The sequence below is a fragment of the Phyllobates terribilis genome, unplaced genomic scaffold, assembly GCF_046119375.1.
Source record: "Phyllobates terribilis strain yellow unplaced genomic scaffold, ASM4611937v1 Scaffold_5__5_contigs__length_657084704, whole genome shotgun sequence".
NCBI classification, from domain to species: Eukaryota; Metazoa; Chordata; class Amphibia; order Anura; family Dendrobatidae; genus Phyllobates; species Phyllobates terribilis.
This window is the reverse complement of record NW_027362765.1, coordinates 98,818,500-98,842,061: the sequence shown is the minus strand read 5'-3', so window position 1 is coordinate 98,842,061 and position 23,562 is coordinate 98,818,500. Positions and strand designations below refer to the sequence as shown.

Sequence of the window (23,562 nt, the reverse complement as noted above, 5' to 3'; positions counted from 1 at the left end):
CAGGAGGGCTCCTGATTACATACCTCTCCTGCTGCTGCTGCTGCTGGCTGTCCAGCAGCAGACTGAAGGTGGCTGCTGCTGTGCACAGGTATATAAAGGCTCAGAGCCTATTATGACACGCGCAGCCAGCGTTCCATTGCCACATTCCATCTACTGCAGGCAGGATACCTGGCTGGCTGAATGTCGCTGAGAAGCTCACAGAGACCGCCATAAGCAACAGTTTAACAGAATGCCACAGACTAATCAACCAAACTTTTTGGGTTGGGTTCTCTTTTATAGTCTGCAGGCATTAAATGAAAGAAGTCAGTGTTCCAGCAGAAGGAGACAACGTTTCAGAAAAGGCATTGTAGCAAACCAAAAAAGAAATTTTAAGCGCAGCAGAGTAACCAGCGCACATACCTGTTAGCTCAGGTGAGTTTAAAAGGCTGCTGTTGATAACAAGGGCATTTGCTAAATAGATGGTGTGTGTGCAACAATATACTGAAAGGTCAATTATATTGTGCAGCTTATCTCACCACCTGTAGTTATTTAGGTGAAAGCTCCAAAATGCTTGCCTAATATGTCTGTTTATCCAAAAGGAAGTAAAAAGGGAGAGCTAGAAAGATAGCATTGCATCACATTACATGGCAATGCAATGCACAGTTGCTGAAGTTGAACCAAAATGAGCTTGTAATCTGGCTTCTGCAACTTTGAACATGAAAAATCCAATGAGGAGAAGAAAAGCAAAGCCAAAGAGTCCATCCCCAAATCCGACAAACAAGCAAAATGAACAAAAAACATTGAATTCAATTCTTTCTGATTTTAGAAACTGCATTAAAGAAGGGGTGCACCGGTCCTGGAGATACTGCAATACCAGGTCAATGCGTGGAGTGGACAGAGCAAGCTCTTTTTCCATCTCCCTGTTCTAAAAATCCATTTAATATATGGTCCCCAGATAGGGGACGTATCAGATATTAAACTGATAAGAACAGATACTACACTTGATCTTAGCCAAAAGGCCGAGAAGCGATAACCAGAATTGGTTTCAAACTACGGAGCCACCCAAGGATCCTGAAAAGTCCATTTGTGGAGATGAGCTCCTGGACTCCCGTTAAGAAGACATGTTGTCAACCTCTAGATCCCTTACATGCCTGCACTTTTCGGCTTGCTGCTGCTGCAATCCACGCGTTTTAGATCTGCATAACTCCACCTCTTTAAACACAGCACCTTCACCCCCTGCTGTTCCCACCCGCCTCAACACCGTTGGAAGGGAGGAGAACCAATTAAGGCGGGGGGTGGGGTGGAACGAGCAGCTGTCTACCCTTAGCAGGAGGGCTCCTGATTACATACCTCTCCTGCTGCTGCTGCTGCTGGCTGTCCAGCAGCAGACTGAAGGTGGCTGCTGCTGTGCACAGGTATATAAAGGCTCAGAGCCTATTATGACACGCGCAGCCAGCGTTCCATTGCCACATTCCATCTACTGCAGGCAGGATATCTGGCTGGCTGAATGTCGCTGAGAAGCTCACAGAGACCGCCATAAGCAACAGTTTAACAGAATGCCACAGACTAATCAACCAAACTTTTTGGGTTGGGTTCTCTTTTATAGTCTGCAGGCATTAAATGAAAGAAGTCAGTGTTCCAGCAGAAGGAGACATCGTTTCAGAAAAGGCATTGTAGCAAACCAAAAAAGAAATTTTAAGCGCAGCAGAGTAACCAGCGCACATACCTGTTAGCTCAGGTGAGTTTAAAAGGCTGCTGTTGATAACAAGGGCATTTGCTAAATAGATGGTGTGTGTGCAACAATATACTGAAAGGTCAATTATATTGTGCAGCTTATCTCACCACCTGTAGTTATCTAGGTGAAAGCTCCAAAATGCTTGCCTAATATGTCTGTTTATCCAAAAGGAAGTAAAAAGGGAGAGCTAGAAAGATAGCATTGCATCACATTACATGGCAATGCAATGCACAGTTGCTGAAGTTGAACCAAAATGAGCTTGTAATCTGGCTTCTGCAACTTTGAACATGAAAAATCCAATGAGGAGAAGAAAAGCAAAGCCAAAGAGTCCATCCCCAAATCCGACAAACAAGCAAAATGAAGAAAAAACATTGAATTCAATTCTTTCTGATTTTAGAAACTGCATTAAAGAAGGGGTGCACCGGTCCTGGAGATACTGCAATACCAGGTCAATGCGTGGAGTGGACAGAGCAAGCTCTTTTTCCATCTCCCTGTTCTAAAAATCCATTTAATATATGGTCCCCAGATAGGGGACGTATCAGATATTAAACTGATAAGAACAGATTTTTTTTTGATTGAATATATCTTTTATTAGCACAAAAAATAAGTTAACAGACAGTGTACAGTGCCGCAGCCCAGTACACACAGAATTCTACATCATATTTACATAGCATGAGGATACGACGCACTAACTAGACACATCACACCCCTATGCTACACAAAACACTCAATCTGAAAGAAAAAGCATGTCAATCAATACAGTACGACGAACCGTGATAAGGGATGGGGATTGGGAAAAAGGGGATGGGGAGGGGAAAATCACAGGCCCGAAGCTTTATTGAAAGACAAGACACATAAGGGGAGAGGGGGAGGAGGGGTTTAGTCCTCGTCCTCGTCCTCCGGACCGTCCATGATGGAATAGTCTCTGAGCAGGCTGTGGATCAGCCTGCGGCAGTCCTGGATGGACATCCTCTCCCTCCTCAAGATGAGCCGGTTCCTGGCGACCCAAACGGCATCCTTGAAGCAGTTCATAAGGCGCCAAGCCTCCTGGATGGCTCCGACGGTATGAACCCCAGGGAAGAGTCCGTAAAGCACAGAATGGTGCGATAGGCTCGCCCTGGGGACAGAGTTCCTCAGGTCGTCCTCAAGTGCAGTCAATAGGCGCTGTGCAAATCCGCAGTCCCAAAAAGTGTGCAAAGATGTTTCCTCCACGAAGGGGCACCTTGGGCAGTACCGGGTCTTGCACAGGTTCCGGGCATGCATGAATGACCGGACGGGCAGTCCGCCCTGAATCGCCATCCACGACAAGTCCTTGTGCCCGTTGGTCAGCCTGTCAGACGACACATTTGTCCACACAGTCTCCAGCGTGTCCTGGTGAAGTCCTGTGATGTTCTCCACGTCATCCTTGGCTCTGATTAGCTTGTGGATAGTTTTGGGCTTCCACAAGTCGGGCTTGAGTCCCTCCAGTTGATGCTCTCCCACAAATCGAACGACGTCTCCGTAGAACCATGGCGTCGTCCAGTTGTAGGGGAAGGAGCTGTCCCACTTGTCCCAGCCGAGTCGCCTCCAAAGAGGAAGCAGGAAGAAGCGAGACATGGACCTGCCCGCGGAGCCATTCTTGACTTGCAAAGTCCGGCGGACACAATCACACACAAAAGAGGATCGCAGGAGGGTGGGGATATCTGGAACGCCCTTCCCACCCTTGCGAGGCTCCTTGTACATGACGGCCCGCCTGACTCTGTCCATCTTGGATCCCCAGACAAAGTGAAACACTGTCCTGGTAATGGCCCTGCACACAGTGACGTGTGGGGGCCAGGCCTGCGCCGTGTACTGCAAGACGGGCAGGACCTCATTACGCAGGATGAGTGCCTTACCCTCACAAGTGAGGTGTCTGAGGCTCCAGAGTCCGATCCGTTGCTTCACCTTGGCCAAGCGTTCTTGCCAGGACTTGAGGGCCGCTCCTTCCTTCCCGAACCAGACTCCCAGCACCTTGAGGAAATCCGGTTGAATGTTGAAGGGGAAGGGGGCGGAGGAGGCCGGCTGCCAATCCCCGAAGAGCATGGCTTCCGACTTCCTGCAGTTGACTTTGGCCCCTGAAGCCCGGCCGAACCTCTCACACGTCTGGACGAGGGCGTCGACTGAACCACGATCAGCGCAGAAGACGGTGACGTCGTCCATGTAGAGCGAGCACTTGACCTCGTGTCGTCCCGGACCCGGTGCGGTGATCCCTTTGATCTCTCCATTCTGCCGGATAGCCTCTGCGAAGAGTTCTATAACACAAACAAAAAGAAGAGGTGATAGAGGGCAGCCTTGTCTGACCCCAGAGAGGACAGGGAAGGGGTCAGTCTTCCAGCCGTTCACCAACACCGAGCTGTGGATATCAAAATACATCAGACGGACATACGAACAAAACATGTTACCCAAACCTAACCGGTGCAGAGCTCGGCCCATGAACTCGTGGGAAACCCGGTCGAAGGCCTTCTCCTGATCCAAGGAGACCAGGGCCGCGTGTGCGCGGCGGACCTTGATGTACTCGACCGTGTCCCGCACGAGAGCGAGGCTGTCTGCGATGCGACGTCCAGGGATGCCGCAGGTCTGGTCCGGGTGGATGATCCGTCCGATGACCGTCTTAAGTCGTGTCGCCATCGTCTTGGCCAGGATCTTGTAGTCCACGTTGAGCAGAGTGATGGGACGCCAATTCCTCAGGTCGCACCTCTCTCCCTTCCGCTTGTACAGGATCGTGACCATTCCTTCCCTCAAAGATGGAGGCATTCTACCCTCCACCACCATCTCCTCGTACAGGTCCAACAGGTCAGGACAGATGAGGTCTCCCAGCGCTACATAGAGCTCCGCTGGAAGACCATCACTGCCCGGGGTCCTGCCGGTCCTAAAGGATTTAGCGGCAGAGAGCAATTCACCCACCATCAGAGGTTTGTCCAAGGCTGCCGTGCCTGCAGGATCAAGATGGTTAGTGATACCTGACAGGAACTTATCAGCAGCGTCGGGGTCGGTAGTCTTGTGGGAGTAGAGTTCGCTGTAGAAGTCGCTGACGACCCTCATCACGTCCTCCTTCCCACGTCGCATGTTTCCGCTCTCGTCTCGCAGCTCGTTCAGGGGCGTGTGACCGGCATGAAGTTTCCTGAAAAAGAATGAGTTACATTTCTCACCCTTCTCCAGATTCTCCACTTTGGAACGGAAGATGATTCGCTTGGACTCCTCCTCAAAGTGCCTTTTCAGGCTCTTCTTGGTCTCCTCCAGCTCCTCCCTCACGTCCCAGCCGCAGTGAAGAAGGTCCTGCAGCGACCGCAGCTCGCGCTGCAGCCCTCTGAAGTCCCTCCTCTTCTCACACGCCTGTTGTCGACCCTTGGCCTGAAAGAAACAGCGAAACTCAAGTTTAACATATTCCCACCAATCAGAGACTGTTTGGAAGCTACCCTTGTAGGACTGCCACATTGCGTAGGCTGCTCTCAGCTCCTCCACGACTTCATCCTGAGCCAGCAGAGCACAATTCAGCTTCCAGGAGCCGGGGCCGGACGGAAAACCGTCGCCGAGGACACCTTGTAAGTGAATGGCTCTGTGGTCGGAGAAGAAGCAGGAGACCATCGAGTGCCTACTCTGCCTGACTGCCCGAGAGGTGAACACAAAGTCAATCCTGGAGCGGAGTGAGCCATCGGGTCGGCTCCACGAATAGTTCATGGAGCCTCTCCCCATGGAGCCCACCACGTCCTGAAGAGAGGCCTCGGTTACCATCTCGATGAGCAGCTTGGACGTGATGTCCAACTTGGCAGATGTGCCAGAACTACGACCGTCCTCCTCGATGGGGCAGTTGAAATCCCCGGCCATCACTAAGGTCCTGGTGGTGGCAAGCTGAAGCCGCAGGGTCTAGAAAAGCTCCAAACGCTCATTCTTCAGTGGGGACGCATACACGTTGATGAACCTGACAGGTTCTCCCGCCCAGTTGCCATCTACAACAAGAGCCCTGCCGCAGATGAGCTCCTGGACGGACTCAAGCGTGAATGCGCCCCCCCTGATCAGAATTGCGACCCCCTCAGACTTGCAGTCACCCCCACTGGACCAGTAGGATGGACCGTGGGACCACTCCCTGGCCAGATGTTTGAAGGACCTAGAGGAGGGAAGGGAACATTCCTGCAACATATAAACATCACACAACTGGGAAGTAAGGAAGGCATAAATAGTCTGACGTCTGAACTTGTCCTTGATGCTCCTGACATTAATGGAAAATAAGTTAATATTAGCCATCATGTAGGGAAAAAAAGAAAAAGTTAGCGCAGGCAATACACCTTAGTTACCACTCCGGTCGGGTGGTCCCTCGTCGGTGTTGACTGCTGGTGACGGGATCACCAGCAGGCCCTCTTCCTCCATCTGGTCAAGCAGCGCGGCCTCGATCTCGGCGACCACCAGTTCCTCCTCTTCTGGCTCGGCCACCAGGGTCTCAACCATGTGCTCCATCTCTTCTGGCTCAGGGAGGGTATCCTCCTTTTCGCCTACGAAATCCAGAATCTTCTTTTTGGAGGATTCAGTAGCAGGGCTGTCCTCCACCTTCCTCTTTCCCCGGGTTGGAACTGGGGAGACAAGAAGGGGAAAATCCTCCTCGGAATAGATAGCGGCGGGTGGAGGAAAGGTTAATTCCACCGCTACCATGGTCTGGGGAGGGAGAGTGGCTGCCGGGGCAGGGGAAAGGACACCTGCTGAGGAGTAGGGGAAGGAGGAAGAGGAAGTGGAATCCTCAGCAGGGGTGGCCGGGGTGGGGGGGGATTGGACGGGGGTGGCAGGGGGAGGGATCGAGAGAGGGGTGACAGAACTCTTACCCTCCTTTGACTTTTTCTTCTGCTTCGGAGCTGCTGGGACCGTCGCTGGGGCTTTGGCCACCGACTCCTTGACCGCTTTGGCCTTGGTCGTCTCGGCCTTGGCCACTGGGGCCTTGGTCGTCGCGTCCTTGACCTTCACAGGCCTGGTCGTCGGGGCCTTGTCCTCCGTAGCTGGGGTCGTCGCAACCACCGATGCCCAGGATCTCTCACGCCTGGGGCAATCCTTGTACAGATGAGCCGCCAGCCCACACAGGTTGCAGGACGTCTTCTTCGGGCAGTCCTTCGAGCTGTGTCCCGTCACTCGACAAATCCTGCAGGCATCCTCCTTGCAGTCCTTCATCTCGTGGCCGTTCTTGCCGCATCTCCTGCAGTTCCGCGGCATGTCCGGGTAATAGATGAGGCCGTAGGAGTTGCCCAGGGAGAATGTCGGGGGCAGGTGCCGAAGTCCGTCTGAGTACGCCAGGTCCCTGTGAAGTCTAACGGTCACCGACCACTTACCTGTCCAGAAGCCGAGTCCATTCAGGATGTGAGAGGGTTCCTTCACAACCAAACAGAAGCGTCTCAGGAAGGTACAGATGTCTTGGCCTGGGGTGTGCGGGCTGCGCATGGAGACCGTGATCCTCCTTTCATCCCTCTGGATAGGGCAGCTACCTGTAAAGGCAGAGAAAGAATTATCCGGTCCTTTTGCGCTTACCATTTCCCAGAACCTCCTGCAGGTGTTCACAGTGGCGAAGGTGACGAAGAAGATCCCCGTCAAGAAGGTCTGGATGCTGAGGGTGTCCGACCTCGAGAAGCCTCGATCCAGCAGCATCTTCTGGCAGAACACGTCCGAGGACATGTCCGGCACCCTCCCATCCACTTCCTTCAGCTTCAGGGCCACCGTCTGCCGCATCCATGGCTCCAGGGCTGGAGCTTCGTGGCGGGGCTTCTGGGGTCCCTTCTGCTGGCCAGTCGTGGAGGCAGAGTCCTTGGGGTCAGAATCGGCTCCTGGCTGGGCCCTCCTGGCTGTCCCGAGCTCCAGGCTCTTCTTTTCGGCCTTCCTCGCAGCGCTTGCCATGGCTTTCCTCCTGCAGTTACTTCTTGGAGCTGGATCTGGAACTCTTCCCGGAATGGGTGGAGCTATGCAGATTCTTCTCCCGTCGTGTTCTGGACAAATTCCCCGAAAGGTCTTTGTCTCGATGATTTTCTTCCTCGAAGATTCCACAGGACAGCCCGATTCTTCTCCGAGTCTTCGTCTTCTTCTGGATTCTTTAGAGCTTCTTGCTCCCACCGATATCCGCCTTCGTTCTCCGATGTCAGCTGGGCTCCGAAGCTCTTCTCCTTCCGAGTTCGATCGCTCTCGTCAAGTGTAGATCGTAGCTCTTGTGTTCTTAAAAGAACAGATACTACACTTGATCTTAGCCAAAAGGCCGAGAAGCGATAACCAGAATTGGTTTCAAACTACGGAGCCACCCAAGGATCCTGAAAAGTCCATTTGTGGAGATGAGCTCCTGGACTCCCGTTAAGAAGACATGTTGTCAACCTCTAGATCCCTTACATGCCTGCACTTTTCGGCTTGCTGCTGCTGCAATCCACGCGTTTTAGATCTGCATAACTCCACCTCTTTAAACACAGCACCTTCACCCCCTGCTGTTCCCACCCGCCTCAACACCGTTGGAAGGGAGGAGAACCAATTAAGGCGGGGGGTGGGGTGGAACGAGCAGCTGTCTACCCTTAGCAGGAGGGCTCCTGATTACATACCTCTCCTGCTGCTGCTGCTGCTGGCTGTCCAGCAGCAGACTGAAGGTGGCTGCTGCTGTGCACAGGTATATAAAGGCTCAGAGCCTATTATGACACGCGCAGCCAGCGTTCCATTGCCACATTCCATCTACTGCAGGCAGGATACCTGGCTGGCTGAATGTCGCTGAGAAGCTCACAGAGACCGCCATAAGCAACAGTTTAACAGAATGCCACAGACTAATCAACCAAACTTTTTGGGTTGGGTTCTCTTTTATAGTCTGCAGGCATTAAATGAAAGAAGTCAGTGTTCCAGCAGAAGGAGACAACGTTTCAGAAAAGGCATTGTAGCAAACCAAAAAAGAAATTTTAAGCGCAGCAGAGTAACCAGCGCACATACCTGTTAGCTCAGGTGAGTTTAAAAGGCTGCTGTTGATAACAAGGGCATTTGCTAAATAGATGGTGTGTGTGCAACAATATACTGAAAGGTCAATTATATTGTGCAGCTTATCTCACCACCTGTAGTTATTTAGGTGAAAGCTCCAAAATGCTTGCCTAATATGTCTGTTTATCCAAAAGGAAGTAAAAAGGGAGAGCTAGAAAGATAGCATTGCATCACATTACATGGCAATGCAATGCACAGTTGCTGAAGTTGAACCAAAATGAGCTTGTAATCTGGCTTCTGCAACTTTGAACATGAAAAATCCAATGAGGAGAAGAAAAGCAAAGCCAAAGAGTCCATCCCCAAATCCGACAAACAAGCAAAATGAACAAAAAACATTGAATTCAATTCTTTCTGATTTTAGAAACTGCATTAAAGAAGGGGTGCACCGGTCCTGGAGATACTGCAATACCAGGTCAATGCGTGGAGTGGACAGAGCAAGCTCTTTTTCCATCTCCCTGTTCTAAAAATCCATTTAATATATGGTCCCCAGATAGGGGACGTATCAGATATTAAACTGATAAGAACAGATACTACACTTGATCTTAGCCAAAAGGCCGAGAAGCGATAACCAGAATTGGTTTCAAACTACGGAGCCACCCAAGGATCCTGAAAAGTCCATTTGTGGAGATGAGCTCCTGGACTCCCGTTAAGAAGACATGTTGTCAACCTCTAGATCCCTTACATGCCTGCACTTTTCGGCTTGCTGCTGCTGCAATCCACGCGTTTTAGATCTGCATAACTCCACCTCTTTAAACACAGCACCTTCACCCCCTGCTGTTCCCACCCGCCTCAACACCGTTGGAAGGGAGGAGAACCAATTAAGGCGGGGGGTGGGGTGGAACGAGCAGCTGTCTACCCTTAGCAGGAGGGCTCCTGATTACATACCTCTCCTGCTGCTGCTGCTGCTGGCTGTCCAGCAGCAGACTGAAGGTGGCTGCTGCTGTGCACAGGTATATAAAGGCTCAGAGCCTATTATGACACGCGCAGCCAGCGTTCCATTGCCACATTCCATCTACTGCAGGCAGGATACCTGGCTGGCTGAATGTCGCTGAGAAGCTCACAGAGACCGCCATAAGCAACAGTTTAACAGAATGCCACAGACTAATCAACCAAACTTTTTGGGTTGGGTTCTCTTTTATAGTCTGCAGGCATTAAATGAAAGAAGTCAGTGTTCCAGCAGAAGGAGACAACGTTTCAGAAAAGGCATTGTAGCAAACCAAAAAAGAAATTTTAAGCGCAGCAGAGTAACCAGCGCACATACCTGTTAGCTCAGGTGAGTTTAAAAGGCTGCTGTTGATAACAAGGGCATTTGCTAAATAGATGGTGTGTGTGCAACAATATACTGAAAGGTCAATTATATTGTGCAGCTTATCTCACCACCTGTAGTTATTTAGGTGAAAGCTCCAAAATGCTTGCCTAATATGTCTGTTTATCCAAAAGGAAGTAAAAAGGGAGAGCTAGAAAGATAGCATTGCATCACATTACATGGCAATGCAATGCACAGTTGCTGAAGTTGAACCAAAATGAGCTTGTAATCTGGCTTCTGCAACTTTGAACATGAAAAATCCAATGAGGAGAAGAAAAGCAAAGCCAAAGAGTCCATCCCCAAATCCGACAAACAAGCAAAATGAACAAAAAACATTGAATTCAATTCTTTCTGATTTTAGAAACTGCATTAAAGAAGGGGTGCACCGGTCCTGGAGATACTGCAATACCAGGTCAATGCGTGGAGTGGACAGAGCAAGCTCTTTTTCCATCTCCCTGTTCTAAAAATCCATTTAATATATGGTCCCCAGATAGGGGACGTATCAGATATTAAACTGATAAGAACAGATACTACACTTGATCTTAGCCAAAAGGCCGAGAAGCGATAACCAGAATTGGTTTCAAACTACGGAGCCACCCAAGGATCCTGAAAAGTCCATTTGTGGAGATGAGCTCCTGGACTCCCGTTAAGAAGACATGTTGTCAACCTCTAGATCCCTTACATGCCTGCACTTTTCGGCTTGCTGCTGCTGCAATCCACGCGTTTTAGATCTGCATAACTCCACCTCTTTAAACACAGCACCTTCACCCCCTGCTGTTCCCACCCGCCTCAACACCGTTGGAAGGGAGGAGAACCAATTAAGGCGGGGGGTGGGGTGGAACGAGCAGCTGTCTACCCTTAGCAGGAGGGCTCCTGATTACATACCTCTCCTGCTGCTGCTGCTGCTGGCTGTCCAGCAGCAGACTGAAGGTGGCTGCTGCTGTGCACAGGTATATAAAGGCTCAGAGCCTATTATGACACGCGCAGCCAGCGTTCCATTGCCACATTCCATCTACTGCAGGCAGGATACCTGGCTGGCTGAATGTCGCTGAGAAGCTCACAGAGACCGCCATAAGCAACAGTTTAACAGAATGCCACAGACTAATCAACCAAACTTTTTGGGTTGGGTTCTCTTTTATAGTCTGCAGGCATTAAATGAAAGAAGTCAGTGTTCCAGCAGAAGGAGACAACGTTTCAGAAAAGGCATTGTAGCAAACCAAAAAAGAAATTTTAAGCGCAGCAGAGTAACCAGCGCACATACCTGTTAGCTCAGGTGAGTTTAAAAGGCTGCTGTTGATAACAAGGGCATTTGCTAAATAGATGGTGTGTGCAACAATATACTGAAAGGTCAATTATATTGTGCAGCTTATCTCACCACCTGTAGTTATTTAGGTGAAAGCTCCAAAATGCTTGCCTAATATGTCTGTTTATCCAAAAGGAAGTAAAAAGGGAGAGCTAGAAAGATAGCATTGCATCACATTACATGGCAATGCAATGCACAGTTGCTGAAGTTGAACCAAAATGAGCTTGTAATCTGGCTTCTGCAACTTTGAACATGAAAAATCCAATGAGGAGAAGAAAAGCAAAGCCAAAGAGTCCATCCCCAAATCCGACAAACAAGCAAAATGAACAAAAAACATTGAATTCAATTCTTTCTGATTTTAGAAACTGCATTAAAGAAGGGGTGCACCGGTCCTGGAGATACTGCAATACCAGGTCAATGCGTGGAGTGGACAGAGCAAGCTCTTTTTCCATCTCCCTGTTCTAAAAATCCATTTAATATATGGTCCCCAGATAGGGGACGTATCAGATATTAAACTGATAAGAACAGATACTACACTTGATCTTAGCCAAAAGGCCGAGAAGCGATAACCAGAATTGGTTTCAAACTACGGAGCCACCCAAGGATCCTGAAAAGTCCATTTGTGGAGATGAGCTCCTGGACTCCCGTTAAGAAGACATGTTGTCAACCTCTAGATCCCTTACATGCCTGCACTTTTCGGCTTGCTGCTGCTGCAATCCACGCGTTTTAGATCTGCATAACTCCACCTCTTTAAACACAGCACCTTCACCCCCTGCTGTTCCCACCCGCCTCAACACCGTTGGAAGGGAGGAGAACCAATTAAGGCGGGGGGTGGGGTGGAACGAGCAGCTGTCTACCCTTAGCAGGAGGGCTCCTGATTACATACCTCTCCTGCTGCTGCTGCTGCTGGCTGTCCAGCAGCAGACTGAAGGTGGCTGCTGCTGTGCACAGGTATATAAAGGCTCAGAGCCTATTATGACACGCGCAGCCAGCGTTCCATTGCCACATTCCATCTACTGCAGGCAGGATACCTGGCTGGCTGAATGTCGCTGAGAAGCTCACAGAGACCGCCATAAGCAACAGTTTAACAGAATGCCACAGACTAATCAACCAAACTTTTTGGGTTGGGTTCTCTTTTATAGTCTGCAGGCATTAAATGAAAGAAGTCAGTGTTCCAGCAGAAGGAGACAACGTTTCAGAAAAGGCATTGTAGCAAACCAAAAAAGAAATTTTAAACGCAGCAGAGTAACCAGCGCACATACCTGTTAGCTCAGGTGAGTTTAAAAGGCTGCTGTTGATAACAAGGGCATTTGCTAAATAGATGGTGTGTGTGCAACAATATACTGAAAGGTCAATTATATTGTGCAGCTTATCTCACCACCTGTAGTTATTTAGGTGAAAGCTCCAAAATGCTTGCCTAATATGTCTGTTTATCCAAAAGGAAGTAAAAAGGGAGAGCTAGAAAGATAGCATTGCATCACATTACATGGCAATGCAATGCACAGTTGCTGAAGTTGAACCAAAATGAGCTTGTAATCTGGCTTCTGCAACTTTGAACATGAAAAATCCAATGAGGAGAAGAAAAGCAAAGCCAAAGAGTCCATCCCCAAATCCGACAAACAAGCAAAATGAACAAAAAACATTGAATTCAATTCTTTCTGATTTTAGAAACTGCATTAAAGAAGGGGTGCACCGGTCCTGGAGATACTGCAATACCAGGTCAATGCGTGGAGTGGACAGAGCAAGCTCTTTTTCCATCTCCCTGTTCTAAAAATCCATTTAATATATGGTCCCCAGATAGGGGACGTATCAGATATTAAACTGATAAGAACAGATACTACACTTGATCTTAGCCAAAAGGCCGAGAAGCGATAACCAGAATTGGTTTCAAACTACGGAGCCACCCAAGGATCCTGAAAAGTCCATTTGTGGAGATGAGCTCCTGGACTCCCGTTAAGAAGACATGTTGTCAACCTCTAGATCCCTTACATGCCTGCACTTTTCGGCTTGCTGCTGCTGCAATCCACGCGTTTTAGATCTGCATAACTCCACCTCTTTAAACACAGCACCTTCACCCCCTGCTGTTCCCACCCGCCTCAACACCGTTGGAAGGGAGGAGAACCAATTAAGGCGGGGGGTGGGGTGGAACGAGCAGCTGTCTACCCTTAGCAGGAGGGCTCCTGATTACATACCTCTCCTGCTGCTGCTGCTGCTGGCTGTCCAGCAGCAGACTGAAGGTGGCTGCTGCTGTGCACAGGTATATAAAGGCTCAGAGCCTATTATGACACGCGCAGCCAGCGTTCCATTGCCACATTCCATCTACTGCAGGCAGGATACCTGGCTGGCTGAATGTCGCTGAGAAGCTCACAGAGACCGCCATAAGCAACAGTTTAACAGAATGCCACAGACTAATCAACCAAACTTTTTGGGTTGGGTTCTCTTTTATAGTCTGCAGGCATTAAATGAAAGAAGTCAGTGTTCCAGCAGAAGGAGACAACGTTTCAGAAAAGGCATTGTAGCAAACCAAAAAAGAAATTTTAAGCGCAGCAGAGTAACCAGCGCACATACCTGTTAGCTCAGGTGAGTTTAAAAGGCTGCTGTTGATAACAAGGGCATTTGCTAAATAGATGGTGTGTGTGCAACAATATACTGAAAGGTCAATTATATTGTGCAGCTTATCTCACCACCTGTAGTTATTTAGGTGAAAGCTCCAAAATGCTTGCCTAATATGTCTGTTTATCCAAAAGGAAGTAAAAAGGGAGAGCTAGAAAGATAGCATTGCATCACATTACATGGCAATGCAATGCACAGTTGCTGAAGTTGAACCAAAATGAGCTTGTAATCTGGCTTCTGCAACTTTGAACATGAAAAATCCAATGAGGAGAAGAAAAGCAAAGCCAAAGAGTCCATCCCCAAATCCGACAAACAAGCAAAATGAAGAAAAAACATTGAATTCAATTCTTTCTGATTTTAGAAACTGCATTAAAGAAGGGGTGCACCGGTCCTGGAGATACTGCAATACCAGGTCAATGCGTGGAGTGGACAGAGCAAGCTCTTTTTCCATCTCCCTGTTCTAAAAATCCATTTAATATATGGTCCCCAGATAGGGGACGTATCAGATATTAAACTGATAAGAACAGATACTACACTTGATCTTAGCCAAAAGGCCGAGAAGCGATAACCAGAATTGGTTTCAAACTACGGAGCCACCCAAGGATCCTGAAAAGTCCATTTGTGGAGATGAGCTCCTGGACTCCCGTTAAGAAGACATGTTGTCAACCTCTAGATCCCTTACATGCCTGCACTTTTCGGCTTGCTGCTGCTGCAATCCACGCGTTTTAGATCTGCATAACTCCACCTCTTTAAACACAGCACCTTCACCCCCTGCTGTTCCCACCCGCCTCAACACCGTTGGAAGGGAGGAGAACCAATTAAGGCGGGGGGTGGGGTGGAACGAGCAGCTGTCTACCCTTAGCAGGAGGGCTCCTGATTACATACCTCTCCTGCTGCTGCTGCTGCTGGCTGTCCAGCAGCAGACTGAAGGTGGCTGCTGCTGTGCACAGGTATATAAAGGCTCAGAGCCTATTATGACACGCGCAGCCAGCGTTCCATTGCCACATTCCATCTACTGCAGGCAGGATACCTGGCTGGCTGAATGTCGCTGAGAAGCTCACAGAGACCGCCATAAGCAACAGTTTAACAGAATGCCACAGACTAATCAACCAAACTTTTTGGGTTGGGTTCTCTTTTATAGTCTGCAGGCATTAAATGAAAGAAGTCAGTGTTCCAGCAGAAGGAGACAACGTTTCAGAAAAGGCATTGTAGCAAACCAAAAAAGAAATTTTAAGCGCAGCAGAGTAACCAGCGCACATACCTGTTAGCTCAGGTGAGTTTAAAAGGCTGCTGTTGATAACAAGGGCATTTGCTAAATAGATGGTGTGTGTGCAACAATATACTGAAAGGTCAATTATATTGTGCAGCTTATCTCACCACCTGTAGTTATTTAGGTGAAAGCTCCAAAATGCCTTCCTAATATGTCTGTTTATCCAAAAGGAAGTAAAAAGGGAGAGCTAGAAAGATAGCATTGCATCACATTACATGGCAATGCAATGCACAGTTGCTGAAGTTGAACCAAAATGAGCTTGTAATCTGGCTTCTGCAACTTTGAACATGAAAAATCCAATGAGGAGAAGAAAAGCAAAGCCAAAGAGTCCATCCCCAAATCCGACAAACAAGCAAAATGAAGAAAAAACATTGAATTCAATTCTTTCTGATTTTAGAAACTGCATTAAAGAAGGGGTGCACCGGTCCTGGAGATACTGCAATACCAGGTCAATGCGTGGAGTGGACAGAGCAAGCTCTTTTTCCATCTCCCTGTTCTAAAAATCCATTTAATATATGGTCCCCAGATAGGGGACGTATCAGATATTAAACTGATAAGAACAGATACTACACTTGATCTTAGCCAAAAGGCCGAGAAGCGATAACCAGAATTGGTTTCAAACTACGGAGCCACCCAAGGATCCTGAAAAGTCCATTTGTGGAGATGAGCTCCTGGACTCCCGTTAAGAAGACATGTTGTCAACCTCTAGATCCCTTACATGCCTGCACTTTTCGGCTTGCTGCTGCTGCAATCCACGCGTTTTAGATCTGCATAACTCCACCTCTTTAAACACAGCACCTTCACCCCCTGCTGTTCCCACCCGCCTCAACACCGTTGGAAGGGAGGAGAACCAATTAAGGCGGGGGGTGGGGTGGAACGAGCAGCTGTCTACCCTTAGCAGGAGGGCTCCTGATTACATACCTCTCCTGCTGCTGCTGCTGCTGGCTGTCCAGCAGCAGACTGAAGGTGGCTGCTGCTGTGCACAGGTATATAAAGGCTCAGAGCCTATTATGACACGCGCAGCCAGCGTTCCATTGCCACATTCCATCTACTGCAGGCAGGATACCTGGCTGGCTGAATGTCGCTGATAAGCTCACAGAGACCGCCATAAGCAACAGTTTAACAGAATGCCACAGACTAATCAACCAAACTTTTTGGGTTGGGTTCTCTTTTATAGTCTGCAGGCATTAAATGAAAGAAGTCAGTGTTCCAGCAGAAGGAGACAATGTTTCAGAAAAGGCATTGTAGCAAACCAAAAAAGAAATTTTAAGCGCAGCAGAGTAACCAGCGCACATACCTGTTAGCTCAGGTGAGTTTAAAAGGCTGCTGTTGATAACAAGGGCATTTGCTAAATAGATGGTGTGTGTGCAACAATATACTGAAAGGTCAATTATATTGTGCAGCTTATCTCACCACCTGTAGTTATTTAGGTGAAAGCTCCAAAATGCTTGCCTAATATGTCTGTTTATCCAAAAGGAAGTAAAAAGGGAGAGCTAGAAAGATAGCATTGTATCACATTACATGGCAATGCAATGCACAGTTGCTGAAGTTGAACCAAAATGAGCTTGTAATCTGGCTTCTGCAACTTTGAACATGAAAAATCCAATGAGGAGAAGAAAAGCAAAGCCAAAGAGTCCATCCCCAAATCCGACAAACAAGCAAAATGAACAAAAAACATTGAATTCAATTCTTTCTGATTTTAGAAACTGCATTAAAGAAGGGGTGCACCGGTCCTGGAGATACTGCAATACCAGGTCAATGCGTGCAGTGGACAGAGCAAGCTCTTTTTCCATCTCCCTGTTCTAAAAATCCATTTAATATATGGTCCCCAGATAGGGGACGTATCAGATATTAAACTGATAAGAACGGATACTACACTTGATCTTAGCCAAAAGGCCGAGAAGCGATAACCAGAATTGGTTTCAAACTACGGAGCCACCCAAGGATCCTGAAAAGTCCATTTGTGGAGATGAGCTCCTGGACTCCCGTTAAGAAGACATGTTGTCAACCTCTAGATCCCTTACATGCCTGCACTTTTCGGCTTGCTGCTGCTGCAATCCACGCGTTTTAGATCTGCATAACTCTACCTCTTTAAACACAGCACCTTCACCCCCTGCTGTTCCCACCCGCCTCAACACCGTTGGAAGGGAGGAGAACCAATTAAGGCGGGGGGTGGGGTGGAACGAGCAGCTGTCTACCCTTAGCAGGAGGGCTCCTGATTACATACCTCTCCTGCTGCTGCTGCTGGCTGTCCAGCAGCAGACTGAAGGTGGCTGCTGCTGTGCACAGGTATATAAAGGCTCAGAGCCTATTATGACACGCGCAGCCAGCGTTCCATTGCCACATTCCATCTACTGCAGGCAGGATACCTGGCTGGCTGAATGTCGCTGAGAAGCTCACAGAGACCGCCATAAGCAACAGTTTAACAGAATGCCACAGACTAATCAACCAAACTTTTTGGGTTGGGTTCTCTTTTATAGTCTGCAGGCATTAAATGAAAGAAGTCAGTGTTCCAGCAGAAGGAGACAACGTTTCAGAAAAGGCATTGTAGCAAACCAAAAAAGAAATTTTAAGCGCAGCAGAGTAACCAGCGCACATACCTGTTAGCTCAGGTGAGTTTAAAAGGCTGCTGTTGATAACAAGGGCATTTGCTAAATAGATGGTGTGTGTGCAACAATATACTGAAAGGTCAATTATATTGTGCAGCTTATCTCACCACCTGTAGTTATTTAGGTGAAAGCTCCAAAATGCTTGCCTAATATGTCTGTTTATCCAAAAGGAAGTAAAAAGGGAGAGCTAGAAAGATAGCATTGCATCACATTACATGGCAATGCAATGCACAGTTGCTGAAGTTGAACCAAAATGAGCTTGTAATCTGGCTTCTGCAACTTTGAACATGAAAAATCCAATGAGGAGAAGAAAAGCAAAGCCAAAGAGTCCATCCCCAAATCCGACAAACAAGCAAAATGAACAAAAAACATTGAATTCAATTCTTTCTGATTTTAGAAACTGCATTAAAGAAGGGGTGCACCGGTCCTGGAGATACTGCAATACCAGGTCAATGCGTGGAGTGGACAGAGCAAGCTCTTTTTCCATCTCCCTGTTCTAAAAATCCATTTAATATATGGTCCCCAGATAGGGGACGTATCAGATATTAAACTGATAAGAACAGATTTTTTTTTTTTTTTTTATCGAAAGCCCGAATTCGTGTACAAAACCCGAGTGCGCTTAAAAAAGTGACAAGTGCCACAAAAAAAGTGCACTAGGATGCTGGTCTTCTTGAAACCCTCTCCAAAAGGAGAAGGGTCCCCCAAACCATTCCCCGTCCCTCCGAGCCAAAAGGCCACAGCGAGGAACAGGGACAAAAAGCCACCTCCAGCCGAAGCCAGAGGCGACCCAATCTTACCCCCAGCACCTGCCCGAGTTCTCACCCGAGCAAGGCACTGGGAGCCAAAGACTGTGCTCCCCTCCCGGAAGAGGGGAGCCAACAACGCTCTCCTCCCGAAAGAGGAGAGCCAGGGGGGTTCAGGGGGGAGCGGAACCTGATGGCCACACACTCCCCCCCTAGACCTGCCAAGAGAGGAACCCGTAAGGGAACCGCATCCCGACAAAATCCTAGTAGGACGTGACACACGTGAATAAGTGGACACACAGTGACAAAGAAATTAAATAAATAGTGAAGGTTTCACAGTATAATACTGCCCGGACCTTCGACCGGGAATTGAAAAATTCCCCATCCTAAGGCCAGAAGGCCCGGAATAAGGGTGTGTGCGAAGAAAGAAAATTTGAAGTGCTTGTGCAAATGTGCCATAAACTCAAGTGGGGTTCCCAATCCCAGTGAGTTAAGGCACCCCAGGGTCACCACTCCTGGGGCACTTCACACTTCGGGCTTTCGATCTTCCCCGGCCCAATGGCGTCGATCCTGGGGGGCCATGCTTTCCACCAGATGACTATATTAGCCACCTGGCGTACTAACAAGCGCCTAAACCCCAGTGTGCATAATGTATCAATCTACTAGGGCGGCCAACATCCAAAACCGCCTTTTCAAAAGATACTACACTTGATCTTAGCCAAAAGGCCGAGAAGCGATAACCAGAATTGGTTTCAAACTACGGAGCCACCCAAGGATCCTGAAAAGTCCATTTGTGGAGATGAGCTCCTGGACTCCCGTTAAGAAGACATGTTGTCAACCTCTAGATCCCTTACATGCCTGCACTTTTCGGCTTGCTGCTGCTGCAATCCACGCGTTTTAGATCTGCATAACTCCACCTCTTTAAACACAGCACCTTCACCCCCTGCTGTTCCCACCCGCCTCAACACCGTTGGAAGGGAGGAGAACCAATTAAGGCGGGGGGTGGGGTGGAACGAGCAGCTGTCTACCCTTAGCAGGAGGGCTCCTGATTACATACCTCTCCTGCTGCTGCTGCTGCTGGCTGTCCAGCAGCAGACTGAAGGTGGCTGCTGCTGTGCACAGGTATATAAAGGCTCAGAGCCTATTATGACATGCGCAGCCAGCGTTCCATTGCCACATTCCATCTACTGCAGGCAGGATACCTGGCTGGCTGAATGTCGCTGAGAAGCTCACAGAGACCGCCATAAGCAACAGTTTAACAGAATGCCACAGACTAATCAACCAAACTTTTTGGGTTGGGTTCTCTTTTATAGTCTGCAGGCATTAAATGAAAGAAGTCAGTGTTCCAGCAGAAGGAGACAACGTTTCAGAAAAGGCATTGTAGCAAACCAAAAAAGAAATTTTAAGCGCAGCAGAGTAACCAGCGCACATACCTGTTAGCTCAGGTGAGTTTAAAAGGCTGCTGTTGATAACAAGGGCATTTGCTAAATAGATGGTGTGTGTGCAACAATATACTGAAAGGTCAATTATATTGTGCAGCTTATCTCACCACCTGTAGTTATTTAGGTGAAAGCTCCAAAATGCTTGCCTAATATGTCTGTTTATCCAAAAGGAAGTAAAAAGGGAGAGCTAGAAAGATAGCATTGCATCACATTACATGGCAATGCAATGCACAGTTGCTGAAGTTGAACCAAAATGAGCTTGTAATCTGGCTTCTGCAACTTTGAACATGAAAAATCCAATGAGGAGAAGAAAAGCAAAGCCAAAGAGTCCATCCCCAAATCCGACAAACAAGCAAAATGAACAAAAAACATTGAATTCAATTCTTTCTGATTTTAGAAACTGCATTAAAGAAGGGGTGCAGCGGTCCTGGAGATACTGCAATACCAGGTCAATGCGTGGAGTGGACAGAGCAAGCTCTTTTTCCATCTCCCTGTTCTAAAAATCCATTTAATATATGGTCCCCAGATAGGGGACGTATCAGATATTAAACTGATAAGAACAGATACTACACTTGATCTTAGCCAAAAGGCCGAGAAGCGATAACCAGAATTGGTTTCAAACTACGGAGCCACCCAAGGATCCTGAAAAGTCCATTTGTGGAGATGAGCTCCTGGACTCCCGTTAAGAAGACATGTTGTCAACCTCTAGATCCCTTACATGCCTGCACTTTTCGGCTTGCTGCTGCTGCAATCCACGCGTTTTAGATCTGCATAACTCCACCTCTTTAAACACAGCACCTTCACCCCCTGCTGTTCCCACCCGCCTCAACACCGTTGGAAGGGAGGAGAACCAATTAAGGCGGGGGGTGGGGTGGAACGAGCAGCTGTCTACCCTTAGCAGGAGGGCTCCTGATTACATACCTCTCCTGCTGCTGCTGCTGCTGGCTGTCCAGCAGCAGACTGAAGGTGGCTGCTGCTGTGCACAGGTATATAAAGGCTCAGAGCCTATTATGACACGCGCAGCCAGCGTTCCATTGCCACATTCCATCTACTGCAGGCAGGATACCTGGCTGGCTGAATGTCGCTGAGAAGCTCACAGAGACCGCCATAAGCAACAGTTTAACAGAATGCCACAGACTAATCAACCAAACTTTTTGGGTTGGGTTCTCTTTTATAGTCTGCAGGCATTAAATGAAAGAAGTCAGTGTTCCAGCAGAAGGAGACAACATTTCAGAAAAGGCATTGTAGCAAACCAAAAAAGAAATTTTAAGCGCAGCAGAGTAACCAGCGCACATACCTGTTAGCTCAGGTGAGTTTAAAAGGCTGCTGTTGATAACAAGGGCATTTGCTAAATAGATGGTGTGTGTGCAACAATATACTGAAAGGTCAATTATATTGTGCAGCTTATCTCACCACCTGTAGTTATTTAGGTGAAAGCTCCAAAATGCTTGCCTAATATGTCTGTTTATCCAAAAGGAAGTAAAAAGGGAGAGCTAGAAAGATAGCATTGCATCACATTACATGGCAATGCAATGCACAGTTGCTGAAGTTGAACCAAAATGAGCTTGTAATCTGGCTTCTGCAACTTTGAACATGAAAAATCCAATGAGGAGAAGAAAAGCAAAGCCAAAGAGTCCATCCCAAAATCCGACAAACAAGCAAAATGAAGAAAAAACATTGAATTCAATTCTTTCTGATTTTAGAAACTGCATTAAAGAAGGGGTGCACCGGTCCTGGAGATACTGCAATACCAGGTCAATGCGTGGAGTGGACAGAGCAAGCTCTTTTTCCATCTCCTTGTTCTAAAAATCCATTTAATATATGGTCCCCAGATAGGGGACGTATCAGATATTAAACTGATAAGAACAGATACTACACTTGATCTTAGCCAAAAGGCCGAGAAGCGATAACCAGAATTGGTTTCAAACTACGGAGCCACCCAAGGATCCTGAAAAGTCCATTTGTGGAGATGAGCTCCTGGACTCCCGTTAAGAAGACATGTTGTCAACCTCTAGATCCCTTACATGCCTGCACTTTTCGGCTTGCTGCTGCTGCAATCCACGCGTTTTAGATCTGCATAACTCCACCTCTTTAAACACAGCACCTTCACCCCCTGCTGTTCCCACCCGCCTCAACACCGTTGGAAGGGAGGAGAACCAATTAAGGCGGGGGTGGGGTGGAACGAGCAGCTGTCTACCCTTAGCAGGAGGGCTCCTGATTACATACCTCTCCTGCTGCTGCTGCTGCTGGCTGTCCAGCAGCAGACTGAAGGTGGCTGCTGCTGTGCACAGGTATATAAAGGCTCAGAGCCTATTATGACACGCGCAGCCAGCGTTCCATTGCCACATTCCATCTACTGCAGGCAGGATACCTGGCTGGCTGAATGTCGCTGAGAAGCTCACAGAGACCGCCATAAGCAACAGTTTAACAGAATGCCACAGACTAATCAACCAAACTTTTTGGGTTGGGTTCTCTTTTATAGTCTGCAGGCATTAAATGAAAGAAGTCAGTGTTCCAACAGATGGAGACAACGTTTCAGAAAAGGCATTGTAGCAAACCAAAAAAGAAATTTTAAGCGCAGCAGAGTAACCAGCGCACATACCTGTTAGCTCAGGTGAGTTTAAAAGGCTGCTGTTGATAACAAGGGCATTTGCTAAATAGATGGTGTGTGTGCAACAATATACTGAAAGGTCAATTATATTGTGCAGCTTATCTCACCACCTGTAGTTATTTAGGTGAAAGCTCCAAAATGCTTGCCTAATATGTCTGTTTATCCAAAAGGAAGTAAAAAGGGAGAGCTAGAAAGATAGCATTGCATCACATTACATGGCAATGCAATGCACAGTTGCTGAAGTTGAACCAAAATGAGCTTGTAATCTGGCTTCTGCAACTTTGAACATGAAAAATCCAATGAGGAGAAGAAAAGCAAAGCCAAAGAGTCCATCCCCAAATCCGACAAACAAGCAAAATGAACAAAAAACATTGAATTCAATTCTTTCTGATTTTAGAAACTGCATTAAAGAAGGGGTGCACCGGTCCTGGAGATACTGCAATACCAGGTCAATGCGTGGAGTGGACAGAGCAAGCTCTTTTTCCATCTCCCTGTTCTAAAAATCCATTTAATATATGGTCCCCAGATAGGGGACGTATCAGATATTAAACTGATAAGAACAGATACTACACTTGATCTTAGCCAAAAGGCCGAGAAGCGATAACCAGAATTGGTTTCAAACTACGGAGCCACCCAAGGATCCTGAAAAGTCCATTTGTGGAGATGAGCTCCTGGACTCCCGTTAAGAAGACATGTTGTCAACCTCTAGATCCCTTACATGCCTGCACTTTTCGGCTTGCTGCTGCTGCAATCCACGCGTTTTAGATCTGCATAACTCCACCTCTTTAAACACAGCACCTTCACCCCCTGCTGTTCCCACCCGCCTCAACACCGTTGGAAGGGAGGAGAACCAATTAAGGCGGGGGGTGGGGTGGAACGAGCAGCTGTCTACCCTTAGCAGGAGGGCTCCTGATTACATACCTCTCCTGCTGCTGCTGCTGCTGGCTGTCCAGCAGCAGAC

The 23,562-nt window shown here is 48.0% G+C and overlaps 13 non-coding genes and 2 pseudogenes across 13 annotated transcripts; all 15 read right to left on the bottom strand.

Moving 5' to 3' along the window:
• Nucleotides 1–819: 819 nt before the first annotated feature.
• LOC141274034 (U2 spliceosomal RNA) lies at nucleotides 820–1,010 on the bottom strand. The gene has a single exon (XR_012322329.1). It is a non-coding gene; the product is annotated as a U2 spliceosomal RNA (small nuclear RNA).
• A 1,115-nt stretch (nucleotides 1,011–2,125) lies between these two features.
• Nucleotides 2,126–2,321, bottom strand: LOC141150312 (U2 spliceosomal RNA). Its single transcript, XR_012246564.1, has one exon. It is a non-coding gene; the product is annotated as a U2 spliceosomal RNA (small nuclear RNA).
• Nucleotides 2,322–7,886: 5,565 nt separating this feature from the next.
• Nucleotides 7,887–7,964, bottom strand: LOC141151013 (U2 spliceosomal RNA; annotated as a pseudogene).
• A 1,115-nt stretch (nucleotides 7,965–9,079) lies between these two features.
• On the bottom strand, nucleotides 9,080–9,270 carry LOC141274033 (U2 spliceosomal RNA). The gene has a single exon (XR_012322328.1). It is a non-coding gene; the product is annotated as a U2 spliceosomal RNA (small nuclear RNA).
• Nucleotides 9,271–10,385: 1,115 nt separating this feature from the next.
• On the bottom strand, nucleotides 10,386–10,576 carry LOC141274032 (U2 spliceosomal RNA). Its single transcript, XR_012322327.1, has one exon. It is a non-coding gene; the product is annotated as a U2 spliceosomal RNA (small nuclear RNA).
• A 1,113-nt stretch (nucleotides 10,577–11,689) lies between these two features.
• On the bottom strand, nucleotides 11,690–11,880 carry LOC141274031 (U2 spliceosomal RNA). The gene has a single exon (XR_012322326.1). It is a non-coding gene; the product is annotated as a U2 spliceosomal RNA (small nuclear RNA).
• Nucleotides 11,881–12,995: 1,115 nt separating this feature from the next.
• Nucleotides 12,996–13,186, bottom strand: LOC141274030 (U2 spliceosomal RNA). Its single transcript, XR_012322325.1, has one exon. It is a non-coding gene; the product is annotated as a U2 spliceosomal RNA (small nuclear RNA).
• A 1,115-nt stretch (nucleotides 13,187–14,301) lies between these two features.
• On the bottom strand, nucleotides 14,302–14,492 carry LOC141274029 (U2 spliceosomal RNA). Its single transcript, XR_012322324.1, has one exon. It is a non-coding gene; the product is annotated as a U2 spliceosomal RNA (small nuclear RNA).
• A 1,115-nt stretch (nucleotides 14,493–15,607) lies between these two features.
• LOC141274027 (U2 spliceosomal RNA) lies at nucleotides 15,608–15,798 on the bottom strand. The gene has a single exon (XR_012322322.1). It is a non-coding gene; the product is annotated as a U2 spliceosomal RNA (small nuclear RNA).
• A 1,115-nt stretch (nucleotides 15,799–16,913) lies between these two features.
• Nucleotides 16,914–17,104, bottom strand: LOC141150116 (U2 spliceosomal RNA). The gene has a single exon (XR_012246386.1). It is a non-coding gene; the product is annotated as a U2 spliceosomal RNA (small nuclear RNA).
• A 1,112-nt stretch (nucleotides 17,105–18,216) lies between these two features.
• On the bottom strand, nucleotides 18,217–18,400 carry LOC141150651 (U2 spliceosomal RNA). Its single transcript, XR_012246794.1, has one exon. It is a non-coding gene; the product is annotated as a U2 spliceosomal RNA (small nuclear RNA).
• Nucleotides 18,401–19,194: 794 nt separating this feature from the next.
• LOC141151158 (U2 spliceosomal RNA) lies at nucleotides 19,195–19,286 on the bottom strand (annotated as a pseudogene).
• Nucleotides 19,287–20,401: 1,115 nt separating this feature from the next.
• Nucleotides 20,402–20,592, bottom strand: LOC141149908 (U2 spliceosomal RNA). The gene has a single exon (XR_012246187.1). It is a non-coding gene; the product is annotated as a U2 spliceosomal RNA (small nuclear RNA).
• A 1,115-nt stretch (nucleotides 20,593–21,707) lies between these two features.
• Nucleotides 21,708–21,898, bottom strand: LOC141274284 (U2 spliceosomal RNA). Its single transcript, XR_012322567.1, has one exon. It is a non-coding gene; the product is annotated as a U2 spliceosomal RNA (small nuclear RNA).
• A 1,114-nt stretch (nucleotides 21,899–23,012) lies between these two features.
• On the bottom strand, nucleotides 23,013–23,203 carry LOC141274026 (U2 spliceosomal RNA). The gene has a single exon (XR_012322321.1). It is a non-coding gene; the product is annotated as a U2 spliceosomal RNA (small nuclear RNA).
• Between the last annotated feature and the right edge of the window lie 359 nt (nucleotides 23,204–23,562).